Source organism: Geotrypetes seraphini, chromosome 5 (assembly GCF_902459505.1).
Source record: "Geotrypetes seraphini chromosome 5, aGeoSer1.1, whole genome shotgun sequence".
Classification (NCBI taxonomy): Eukaryota; Metazoa; Chordata; class Amphibia; order Gymnophiona; family Dermophiidae; genus Geotrypetes; species Geotrypetes seraphini.
The window spans coordinates 80,513,872-80,526,965 of record NC_047088.1 but is presented as its reverse complement, the minus strand read 5'-3'; the positions used below and the strand labels follow the sequence as shown (position 1 = coordinate 80,526,965).

The window sequence follows — 13,094 nt, the reverse complement described above, 5'->3', positions numbered from 1 at the left end:
TATGCTATCTGCTCTTACCACATCCTCTGGCGTTCCAGAGCTTAATTATTCTCTGAGTGAAAAATTTTTTCCTCCTATTGGTTTTAAAAGTATTTTCCTGTAACTTCATCGAGTGTCCCCTAGTCTTTGTAATTTTTGATGGAGTGAAAAATCAATCCACTTTTACCCATTCTACTCCACTCAGGATTTTGTAGACTTCAATCGTATTTCCCCTCAGCCGTCTCTTTTCCAAGCTGAAGAGCCCTAACCTCTTTAGTGTTTCCTCATATGAGAGGAGTTCCATCCCCTTTACCATCTTGGTTGCTCTTCTTTGAACCTTTTCTAGTGCCACTGTAGCGCCTTCCCCCCATCCCACAAAGTCCAACAGCACCAACATTGCAAGTGCCTGTGCGGTTCTTTTAAAGAGAATGTTCCTCCGACAATTAGGTATTATGCCTGCTTTTCTTTATGTGTTTGCTTTCCTCTGTTTCTGTTTGGATTTTTTGCTAATTTCACACAAAGTTTTCTATTACTGTATATCTTGACCAGAGCTGTGGCTCTGAAGGGCAGTTCAGCTTAAAAAATTTTCATAGTCACAGTGATACGCTGCGCTAGCCAGGACCACATTATGGTCCCGCTGCCATTGAACAACTGATTGTCAAGTAATCTTCATTTGTTGAGTTTATCCTTTACTCGGGAGGGTTAGCACATGTGCATCTACATTACCGTTGACACGTCCCATTAATGATGTTAATAAGGATGGCTTTATTGACTTTTTATCCGCCCTATCATTGATTTTTATGGTCAGTACTTATAGAATGTTCAAGTATTCAGATTTCATGTGAACATATCGTTGCACAGCTGTATTTGGGTTTTTTCTAATTTTGTTCAACTTCCAGTCCTTGTAGTAGATTTATCCAATATAGAATATGCTGTCTCTTGGTTGTTTGATATTCACTTGAACTGCTGATATTATGTGTGTAACTTTGTCTTAATATCAGTTTTCCAACATGGGTCAATCTCACTGTAACACTATACCTTTTTAGTGATACTGCATTCATTGCCTATTTATTTATAACAATAATGAGCACATTCCTTGCCTAAGGAAACATGCTTTTATATTATACCTTTGCTTCAATTTGTTCTAAACTGAGGTATCTTTGGTTTTCTAGATCACAATGACCCCGCTGTTTGCTGGCTTAAACTCTGTATGTGACTTGCTTTTTTTTTTTTTTATTTATTTATACATTTTTCAAATATAACAATCAAGTATATACTTGTACAGAAAGCAAAATTCAAGAGATAAAAAAAAAAAAAAAAAAAAAAAAAAAGGAAAATAGTTCAAACTTAATATATAGTATATAAAGGAAAAGAAAAATATTTTTTTTTTTTATCTTAAATCTCACTCAAGTCCTCATCATTTGAAATCCAAGATTAAGTAAAAACGGAGTTCAAGCAATCATCAATAATAAGAAAAAACAGTTATAGGTAAATCTGTGCAAGGAAGTCATTTATCATTTTGTCCATCTTGCGCTTTCTCCAGCCTTGACATTGATAGGAATGTTGTCAGTTGTGAGGGTTCAAAGAAAACGAATTTATGCGACTTATAATGTACTATACATTTACAAGGGTATCGAAGAAAAAAGGTGGCCCCCAGAGTAGTAATTGCTGGTCTCAATATCAAAAATTCTTTTCTCCGCCTCTGTGTGTCTCTGGCCAAGTCAGGAAACATTTGAATTCTCAGTCCTAGAAACTCTTTATGCTTATTTTTGAAATATAGCTTCAGTAACCATGTTTTATCCATTGTAAGAGCCACTGAGATAAGTAAAGTTGCCGTATGTGACTTGCTGATAATGTTGCTGACACTGGCGCAGGTAGAGGACACACCCCTTGATAAAGCTATAAGTGAAACGGCCAGGTCTTCGTTGGGGCCATTCAAGATGTGTTCTATAGTTTGTTTTAATTTTCATTCTCTCAGCATTGTTATAAGACTGAAAGTTTAATAATAATAATAACTTTATTCTTATATACCGCCATACCCAGCGAGTTCTAGGCGGTTTACATCAATTAGATTAGGATCCACATTGTCAAGCAGATTTACAACAATTTACCAGAATTACAGCTTTTAATCGAACTTGACAGAGGATGTAGAAGTTAGGGAAAAAGGGAAGATATCGTGAAGGAGGAGAAGAGCAGGAGGGCGAAGTGTTATTGTAGGAGGGGGGGACAGTTAAGGGTCTTGTTTGCTGAATATGTAAGTTTTAAGTAATTTTCTGAAGCCGAGGTAAGTGGGGGCCTCGAGTATCATTTATTCCACTGCAGTCCTTTTCAAGCAGTCCTTTTCTCACTTAAATAATTTTTTTTTAAACACACAACTTTTGATACACAATGTAGATTATTTATTGAAAATTATAAAAATATCTTTCACATTTTATATCACAATGAGATTTTGACCTATGATAAGAACCCATACCCCAACTAGTCTTTTCAAAAGCTCCCGTTTTTTGACACATAGGGGTATTTGAGGTCTTTTTCCTCGTTGTGTTTGAAGATATCTTTTACTGTGTTTATTTTGTATGTTTCTTTTAAGGTGATTTTGCAGTAGTTCTCCCTTTTTTCTTAACCTTTAGATCATATCTTTTTTTTCTTTTGCCCAGCTGCAGACATTACAGCTAATCTGTAGGCCTTTCCTGGCTGTTCTTTTAATTTTTTAAATACCCTTTGAATGTCTGACGCAATTAACCATCTGCTGAAACACCAAAACATACGTCAATAGGTAACCTAGCTTCCTTACCAAACAGCAGAAAGTATGGTGAATATCCAGTAGCATCATTACATGTACAGTTATATGCATATATATGTCTCTGTTTTGTATGGTCTGTACTGTACCCAACATGTTTAGAAGTTTCCTGTTAAATCTTTCAGATTGAGGATCTCTTTGAGGATGATAAAGAGTAGTATGTGACTTCCTTATTCTTGCCACCTGAAGCATTTTTTTAATGTCTTTCAAACTGCAGGGAGACCATAATTCACAAAGAACTTTTCCCACAACACTTTGCAACTGGGTGAGCTTTCTAGTCCTTAGTTGGATAGCCTGAGCATACCTTGTAAAATGGTTAGTTTCCACCAAGATATTCTCCTTAACGTTTTGAGTCCATTTCCATTGTCAAAATTTCTATACTGTACACACCAAGTCCATAGGACTCTGATTTGTAATGTTTACTAGTCCGGCTGATCTTTGTGGCAAAGTCTCACCTTATACAAGTTGTGTACTGCTTGCAGTAATTTTCAATGTCCTGGAACTGTTTGAGCCAATGAAACCGGTCTCTTACCAACTGCAAAACTCTAAGTTTTCATGTGACCCATATCTGTTCAGGGTGAACAGAATTATCTGTGAGCGGAAACAATTCCAGATCTTCATAATCCCTTCCAGTCAGATTAGAGCTTAGCTGTTGAAACGGGAGAGTGATCCTATGGAACCTGTTTTAATTTGGTATTATCAAAGAGTGTGTTAGCTGAATTAAACAGTTCTTTAGTATCCAATTTATCTGTGCCTATTTTTGATAAATAATAAGTGTACCATTTTTCTTTGATTTTTTGTTTTTAATCTCTACTGTTGCTCTCCATTCTTCCTTGTCCTTATTTGTTCCTGACTTAAGCCACTTTCATTCTAAACGTCTCAAGGATTTCTTTAAATCCATTAATTCAGAATCAAATCAGTTTTGAATTCTTTTATGTTGTTTTTTCCTGATTCTTTTAATTGGAACAATTTGATCTAATATAACATTACAATTTTTTTCCCATTGATTCAAAAAATTAGGGTTTAAATTGTCTGAAACTTGTAGGTCATATTGTTTCCAAAATTCAGATGGTTCTATTGATTTCCTTTTTTCAATTATTTCCTTTGGTCTGCCACTTCTGGCATGGTGTAACATCAGCCAGTTCAATTTAAAATGAGACATCCAATGGTCTGACCATATTGATTGAGATCAATTTGTAGAATTAATGATTATCTCAGAATCTGTTAGATCTATAGAGGTGAAAAATATAAGATCCAACTGATGATCCTTCTGGTGAGTTTTTGTAGGCAAAGGTATTGAATAAGATAGTGACGATAAGAATTCTCTGAATTCCCTTATTGTTGAATCTTGTTCGTTCTCTAAATGGAGGTTAATATCTCCCAATAAACACATGCATTAAGAACAGAATTGAGTGTTACAAACTCATAGAATTCTAGTTTTGATTTGGCACAGCAGTTTGGAGGTACATAAAATACAATTTAACAAACTTCTTAGATCTTTTCTACTAATACTGCAAGATAAAATCTCCAAAGAAGCTGTTTGTTTTGAATCCCTGGATAGCCCTGGAAGTCCAAAGGTTGTTGGGTGAGACCCTCTCCCCATATCTGAGCAAGAGGCCCGTCTGAAAGCCGCCTCTCGGTCGTTTCCTGTCAGGCATGATGCTGCCCATGGCCATCAGGGTGCGTTAACTCTGGAAGTCTGACCTGCAGTACCAGGAGACTGGACCAACGAATAGGGTAGTCCCCTTTCCCAGAGGCTTCCCTACTTTGAAGATGGGGCACGGAGCTGTCATTTTCACTAGTTGCATCCTCTGACTTTGGAGTGGGATTCTATCCCCTCCCTCTTCATAGTGGCAGTAGGTGAGTGCTTGACAGTCATGCCAGAGGAGTTCAGCCCTGCTCTCTGGAGTGTACCGGAACACCTAGGTGGTGAAAGAGAGACATTGAGGGGCCGGCAATTTCTTAAGTATATCAAAATCTGTGGCGAAAAAGCTTCTGCTGATCATGAGGCAGCTGAAAGGTACGTTGCTGAATTTACTAAAAGGATAGTTGCTGGGAACTTGGGTCTTAAGCAAATTTACAATGCCAATGAGATGGCTCTCTACTGGCACTATGTCCACAGCTGATGAATGAGCATCATCTCGTTTTAAGGACCTGAAAGACAGGCTGACCATGTTGGCTTGTGCCAATGCTGCTGGAACACACAAATTGATGTTGGCCCTGATTGGCAAAAGCCAACATCCAAGGTGTTTAAAGGATATATGCCATCTTCCTGTGCACTCTTATGCCAACAAAAAGGCATGGGTAACCCAAGATACATTCAGCAATCGGTTCCATAACCACTTTGTGCCAACAGCAAAAGCCCATTTCAGAGAGGCTGGACTGGTTCTGGACAACTGCTTGGCACATCCACCTCCAGAACTTTTTGTAAACAATAACATGTCTGCCATTTACTTCCCACCCAATGTCACATTCTTGTTACAGCCTTGTGACTAAGTGAAACCAAGGTTAAAATTATTTTTTTTATTTAAATACCTGGGGGCCAGTCCTGGGTCTTAGTGGTAGGCTGTTGGTATCCGGCCCAGCAGAGTTGTTTATACCACATGACCTTTTGGGTCCGCTGTTTGTTTTTCGTTGCAAAGGGGGGGGAGGAGAGATGAAGCATGTTTAGGGCCACTGGTCTCTTGCGATCCTATTTTTGGTTTTGTTGGCGGCGCATCTGAAGGCATCAGGGAGAAGACTCCTGGTGCCCTGCAGACATATGTGGACTGGTTATCGGCCCAAAGAGAAGGCCAGAACCTTTATTTGAAGTTTGCTGTGGATAATTTTAAAATTTAAAAAGGTCATTGCTATTGTTTTATTTATTTTTGAGGGAGGGATTAGATTAGGGAATATAAATTATCCTTTCCTTTGAAGTAGATTAGTTAGGGAAGAATTTTTAGTTAGAATTGGGTTTCTCTAAGTTTAAAAAGTAGGGCGTAGGTATCTGAGAACTTCAAGCAAGAGTGCGCTAAAAGAAGAAAAGGTACCCAACAAAAATAGAAATAGAGAAAGGAAGAAAGACAGAAAATAAAGAAGCAAAACTTAAATAATACTTACCACAATTCTCCAAGGAAGGTGTACCTGAAAGATAAGAATTTAATGGGTGACAAGAGCTGTTTTGTTATACTATGTTTATTACTGTTTTTTTGTGAAGTCATCAATAAAAACCTATTGAAATTAAAAAGATAAGAAGTTTAACACAAAGAATCAATTCTAAAAACATTAGTGATAAACTGAATAGCAATTAATTATCTTCTAGCCAAAGAAAATAAAAAGATACTTATCTGATAGTTCGCACAGGAGAAAATTCTTGAATAAGAGGTTTTTTTTTGTTCAGGTTGTTCAAGTATTGATTCATTGTTATATTAAAGGTATATAATATATTGATGTTATTAAAGTGTTATTCATATAGAAAAGTGCAGAAAATTGAAAAACTGTTTTAAGTGTATAATAACATTTTTTATTGCTTTACTTACCAGTTCAGATTTTGTTTACTTCTTCTGTAAGTTACTCTGATGTCTCAAAGGTTTTGGGGAAAAGATACATTTTCTTTTATATGTTAACCTCTTCTTCTGGGGAAAAGACTCTATTTTTAACCCTTGGATATCCACGGCTATAGAAATAATTTATCCAGGAGGGATTTTTTTTTCCCCCCAGAGGGAGTAAGGGGATTACACAAGGAATACTTCATGCCATGAAGACCGAGTACAAAGACTTTTTTTTACTTTGCATGCTTGATGCAGTTAACAGAGGGACAAGAATACAGGACTTTCTAAAGGCATTCAATCTTTAGGGTGCCAAGTATGCACTCGCCAATGCCTGGAAGAGGTAACCAGATCATCCTTTAAAAAATGTTTGCCATAAATTTTGGCCTATAACAATGTTCGAGGATACTGACTCTGAAGAGGGAGACTTCAAAGGTTTCAAAGTCAGTGATGAAACCTGGACGATATCAACCCTCAGCACATATACCAGAAGTCTCTCCTCTAAAACTGTAAGTGTGCTAGGGGCAGCAGATATCGATAGGGAGCTGAATATTGACAACGATGCATCCATTGTACAATCCCTCAATGATAGCGAGATTTCTGCCACAGTGCTAAATGAAGAAAGGCTTGACCATAGTGGTTCCTGCAGTATCACCTGAAAGCTCAATACAGGCAGAAAGACGATGTGACTGTGTGTGACCAATATCCTCACTGAATAAGTCAGCCAGTGTAAGCTCTTTGATGGGGCAGACTTTGTTTGAACTGCAAGGAGGATATTGGTCACACACAGTCACATCGTCTTTCTGCTTGTATTGGGTTCTCTGGCGATGCTGCAGGAACCACTATGCTCAGGCCTTTCTTCTGATCTGTCTTTAACATTACCATTCTGAAAACATAAATGGTCTGAGGATTTTGGATAAATGATTGCTTTACCATTTTTTGTCCTATAGATACCAAGACAGTCCATACAGATTTCTACTTCTTCACAACAATATTTTTCAACAAAGAGATATCGGATAAGTAAAAGCTTCTAACTTTTCTGCCCAAACATATATTATAAACATTTAATAATTGGTTGTTTTCTGTCTTACAGATGTTGTTTTGGAATGGACTTCTTCACAGCAGGTACAGTTAAGTATGTGTCGGGAAAGCTGACGGGTGGCCAAGAAGACTGGGGAAAGGCTCCAGAGAGCCTTTCCTGAAGGTTTTTTGTCATGGGTTTTTTGTTGTTGTTGTAAAATCGGGTGCATGAGAGTGTGGCATGTGGGGGAAGTGTCGGGGAGAGCCATGGCAACAGTTCCTGAGCAGGCTTGTGGCCGGAGCTGCTCTGAGCTCGTGAAGGTTGCTGTGGAAAAAGCAACCAGAAGAAAATTGAAATTTTATAGGTTTTCAAGACATCAAAGCTGATGTCTGGTGGTTTTTCTTATATTTTGCATTGTAGGTTGGTTTAATTTTTGTCTCAGCATTTGCAGTTTTTGGAACTGTAAGCTGCTGACTTCTGCATCAGGTGTGCTTACCTTGTGCAGAAGTCAGCAGTGCTTCTGGAGATTTGAAACTGTCATGTTGACAGTTGGGAGGTTTGTTCTGTTAATGATAGGTGTTGTATAGCTAGCTCTTGTGGAAATTACCTTTTTGAGAGAGAGTTTCCATTTTTGGTTCTTGCATTGGTGAGATTTATAACCACTGAGTTGTAGCTTTAGGGTGAAATAGATTTGGGCAGAATTATTTACTGTTATAAAAAGAACTTCTCTTATTCAGTAACTCTGGCAGTAGGTATTGCTTGATTAATTAATTTGCCTATACAGTGTTGCCCTGGTCGTTCGCGGTCAGCGGTTCGCAGTCCCGGTCATTCGCGGTATTTTCCAACTGCGAACTGCCGACAAGGAGAGGGCAGTGGGAGAGGCAGGAGAGAGTAGCCGGAGCACCGCGAGTGCAGGAAATCACTTGCGGTACGCTCTGACCGCCTCTTCCTGCACTAAGTTGGGCCTTATCCAAATCAGGAGCTGCTTTGACACGCAGCTCCTGATTGGATAAGGTCCGATTTAGTGCAGGAAGAGGCAGTTGGAGCGTACCGCGAGTGATTTCCCGTACTCACGGCGCTCCGGCTGCTCTCCTGCTGCCCTCTTCAGGCTCCCCCATGAAAAACCATATTCGCGGTTTTTTGAGATTTGCGGGGGTTCCTGGAACGGAACCCCCGCGAATATCGGGGGAGTACTGTATAGCTGTCCTCTTCTGAGAGCTTAAGGAAAGGATTGCAGAGTGGCAAGCTTATTACCCTCCTTAGGGGGCTTGTTTCATAGCTGAATGATTAAATTCGAGGCTGTATACTGCTGCTATGTCTGTGTAGTTTGTTTTAAAAAAAAACAAAACCAAAAACAACCAACCGATTTATGTTAGTTAAACCTTGGTGACTACTATCTTGTTTAAAAGTCACTGTAGTTCAGCAGTGTTTTTTCAGTCACTGTTGTTTTATCATTAATTGTTTGTAAATTGAGGGAAGGGTCAGTTTAGGGTTTTCCAATTGTCTTTTCTTTTGGGGAGATTAGTTACGGAAATAAATTTACAAAAAGGTATAGGGGTTGAAATGAACGGGGTCTGTTTCTTGGTCCCGAAACCGCCCTGCACACACTCTGTCGCCCTTTCAGATATCTGGAGGCAGTCCCTTTAGGCAGGAAGGATACTCAGAGACTTGTCTCAAAGAGATTGCCTGTTTATTATTAGTCTTACATCCAGTTTTATACCTTTTTACATGGGTCAGTGGTATCAGCAGATGACGTGAGTACATATTTGGAAAAGGGCACATAAACTACAAAAAAGTAAGTAACCAACACAAGGAAGGGGGGGGGGGATGAGCAGCATATGTGTTTCATTGTCTAAAATCTAAAGGTGCTGTCTTAGGAACAGTGTCTTATCTAAAGCTTCCCTTATCTCAGCTGTGGGGGGTCGAACCTCCATTGTCCCAAGCAGCTAACTTCATAACAAGATAAAATGACCTTATCTCATAATATATCAGCAGAATCAAAACAAACTGTGTCTGTTTGTGTTTCCCAGCACAAACAGAGTTAGAAAATTTATAAGATATATGTGTGTCCCTTCAATCCCCTCTTACGTCATGAAAATGACATCATAAATGCACTGCATGAGCGTGGAGGGAGAGATATTCTAGATATGTCTCTTAAGGAGGGGTTTTAGGAGCTGTAACATGAGTCAAGCAACACAGAAAAAGTCTAAAAATTACATAAGCAACAAGAATGCAGATAATAAAGATTATAACAAGAAGAAGGTCTTTTATCCAACCCTGCATCCAACTAAAATACTGATCCCAAGGATTAGATAAACCAGAATTACGTTTAAGTTCAGCAGAGAGGTCTTCTAATTTTTTAATGGCCATTATACAGAACCATGGTGAGACCTCATTTGGAATAGTGCATGCAATTCTGGAGGCCACACTACCGAAAAGATGTGCTGAGAGTAGAGTCGGTACAATGGATGGCCACCAGGATGGTCTCGGGGCTCAAGGATCTACCGTACGAGGAAAGGCTGAAAAATTTGCGGCTGTACTCACTCGAACGTAGGGAGAGAGGAGACATGATCGAGACGTTTAAGTATATTACCGGCCGTATCGAGATGGAAGAAGAGAATCTCTTTCTCAAAGGACCCTCAGCCACAAGAGGGCATCCGCTCAAACTCAGGGGCAGGAAATTTCATGGCGACACCAGGAAATATTTCTTCACCGAGAGAGTGGTTGATCCTTGGAACGAACTCCCGGTGCAGGTGATCGAGGCAAACAGCGTGCAAGAATTTAAGAGCAAATGGGATGCCCATGTGGGATCCCTTAGAGGGTTAAGCCAAGGGAACCTGTCACCAGGAGTGGGATCCCTAGGATAGTAGACTTGGGGGTGGGTCATTAGAGTGGGCAGACCTGATGGGCTATGGCCCTTATCTGCCGTCATCTTCTATGTTTCTATAGTAACCTTACCCGTGGGACCTGTATTGTCAGGAATAAAGGTGCAACAGAATAAAGTACTGGGGAGAATTTTACAGACACCCCTCTTCTCAGCAAGGATCATATCCAGGGCCATACGATTTTGGAAAGTCATCTGAGAAGTGGGGCCTAACTGATCAGCAATACCTTGCAAGGCGTCCCTAGAGTAATTCACGAAGCGTTGCTGATTATAATAAATTTGTTCAGGAACACCTTTCCTATAACAGTTTCCGACCTTACGATGGGTCATACGGCTAAGCAGAGATTTACCATTTTGGTCCACTCTTTTCTGAGTACTTTCTGGTTTATAAGCCCAGTCAGTGCCAGTGTTCCACCCTACCGCTCCCCAGGATGCACACTTATCCCCCCAGCGTGAGTCAGTAACACATATGTATATGTCTTTAGTTTTAGGAATCTCAGAGGATTAATGGCACAGCCATGTGACATCAATTGATGAACAGTCCACAATGTCACAATACTCAAAAGTGAAGGTGGCCAAGTGCACACTGCTGGAATTATAATAAAGGGTAGTATACTGTCTATCTTTCTGGATTCCAATTGAAGGGCAGCCCTTGGGAGGAAGTCCAGCTTGACGTCATGTTCGCAAAGAGTTGCCTGGGGTGTGGTTTACAGCAGGGGTGTCATTTACAGATGGGTATGGGCAGAAAGTGTCGTGGACCCAGGACACATCATCCCTGTAGACACAGTTGGAAATGATCCATACAGGAAGAAAAACTAGCAGCAACGTTGCCAGTAGGAGAATGATAAAGTTGGTAGAATGCTGCGATGAGATCATCATGTTGTTCCACTGGAGGAGGTGAAATCTGCGCAGGGACGACTTGCTTCTTGGGTTTTAGGTTAACCCTCTTCAAGCGACTTGCGTGGATCCAAACAGGAGACTCCTCAGTGAGTACAGCGGTCCTAGTCGCAGCGATCACAGTGATGGGAGGGCCAAAGGGGAAATCCGTCTGCTTCCTATCCTTGGAAAGCTTCTGGACGATGACTTTGTCACCAGGCTGAAAGGAATGGGTAGGAATCTGTGGAGACAAAGGAGAGGTGCAAGACACGTTTCTTTCAACATGCCCTAATGTTTCAATGAGCTTTCGGACGTATTCTTCCTGTATCAAGGGGAGATCACTACTCTCAACTATTGAGGGTTTGTCTACCCACGGGGTGGGGAAAGGTCGTCCCATGAGAATTTCAAAGGGAGAGTAGCCAGTGGTGCAGTTAGGCTGCATACTTATTTCAGCTAAAACAATAGGAAGGAATTTTTTCCAATTCACAAATGTGCCAGCTGTGGCTTTCCTGATTTTGTCTTTAATAGTCCTGTTCATGCGTTCGACAATACCGGAACTCTGTGGGTGATATGGGAGATGAAATTTCCATTCAATGCGGAGTGCGGTAGCTAAATCTTTGCATAGTCTGGCAGTGAAAGCAGGACCATTATCTGAGTTGATATGTGTGGGACATCCCCACCTAGGGATGATTTCGCAAAGTAAAATGTTCACCACAGTCTGAGCAGTTTCATTTGTAGTGGGAAAAACTTCAGGCCATTGGGAGAACATGTTAACAATAACAAGGGCGTAATCCTGGCGGGTCCCGGTGGCATGAGGAATATGAGTAAAGTCAATCTGTAAGTGTGTAAAAGGAGAAGTGGGGTAAGTAAGGTGTTGGTGTGGTGATTTATGGGGTATGTTAGGATTACCAACCCCGACTTCATCCTACTCACCGAAACCTGGCTACTATCAGACAAGGATATTATAATCAAAGATTGCCTACCCGCAGGATACAAGATCCTCTCCCTGGCCAGAACTCGGGGAAGAGGAGGAGGCCTAGCAATAATCTTCAGAGATCAGCTTAATTGTACGGCACTCAACACCAAATCCTCTCCCAACGCAGAAATATTAGCCATCTCACTCACCTCTAAATCCCTTGCCTCCTCGCTAACTATCACTCTATTCTACATCCCACCCCAAAAATGGTCTCTAGCCAAAGAGGACCTCGCTGACTCCTTATTAACTAATTATCTAACAAGTCCTTACAACCTTCTATGCGGAGACATCAACATCCACCTTGAGCAAGCGGACCAACCAGAAGTTGCCGACTTCTGGTCACTCACCTCCCAACTAGGCTTCTTCAAACCCCCCCCAACCAAAACTCACCAAAAGGGCCATCAGCTAGACCTGGTCACATTCTCCTCCAACGAGCCGACCGACCCAAAAATATACTGGAAACAAGCCAACTGGACAGACTCCCTATGGTCTGACCACAGACTATGCGACTTTTCCTTGGGCTGCCAACAAAAACATTCAAGAAACAACAAAACAAGAAACATTACAACCCACACCACTAGAGGAAAGATAGACCCAGAGGAATTCTGGTCTCGCTATGACACCCACATAAAACAAGACGAAGAAATAGATCAACTCATGTCCGCCTGGATCATTGACAGCACTAACATTTTAAATGAAATAGCCCCTTCAAAAACCCGCCACATCAGAACCACAAATCAGGAGGGATGGTTCGACACAGAGCTGTTACTATTAAAGAGGGACCTCAGAAAGTCAGAAAGACTATGGATAAAGTCAGGAACCCAGGAACTCAGAACTGCCTGGAGACTCAAACTAAAAACCTACAAAAACCTTACCAAGGAAAAACGGAAAAAATTCTACTCACACTTAATTGGAAACATCACATCCAACAGCAGCAACCTCTTCAAACTCGTCAATAACCTTTACAACATTGAAACACTCACTAACAACCAGGAAGACTCAACACTAACCGCCAACACCCTAGCGGATTT

The 13,094-nt window shown here is 40.6% G+C and overlaps 1 long non-coding RNA gene across 1 annotated transcript in view; it reads right to left on the bottom strand.

Annotated features, from left to right (window-relative positions):
* Positions 1 to 11,196: 11,196 nt before the first annotated feature.
* The window catches only part of LOC117360530, a 47,102-nt gene continuing 45,204 nt past the window's right edge, over positions 11,197 to 13,094 (bottom strand). Inside the window, exon 4 of the long non-coding RNA XR_004539439.1 lies at positions 11,197 to 11,328. This is a non-coding gene — a long non-coding RNA (uncharacterized LOC117360530). The remainder of the gene's footprint in view (positions 11,329 to 13,094) is intronic.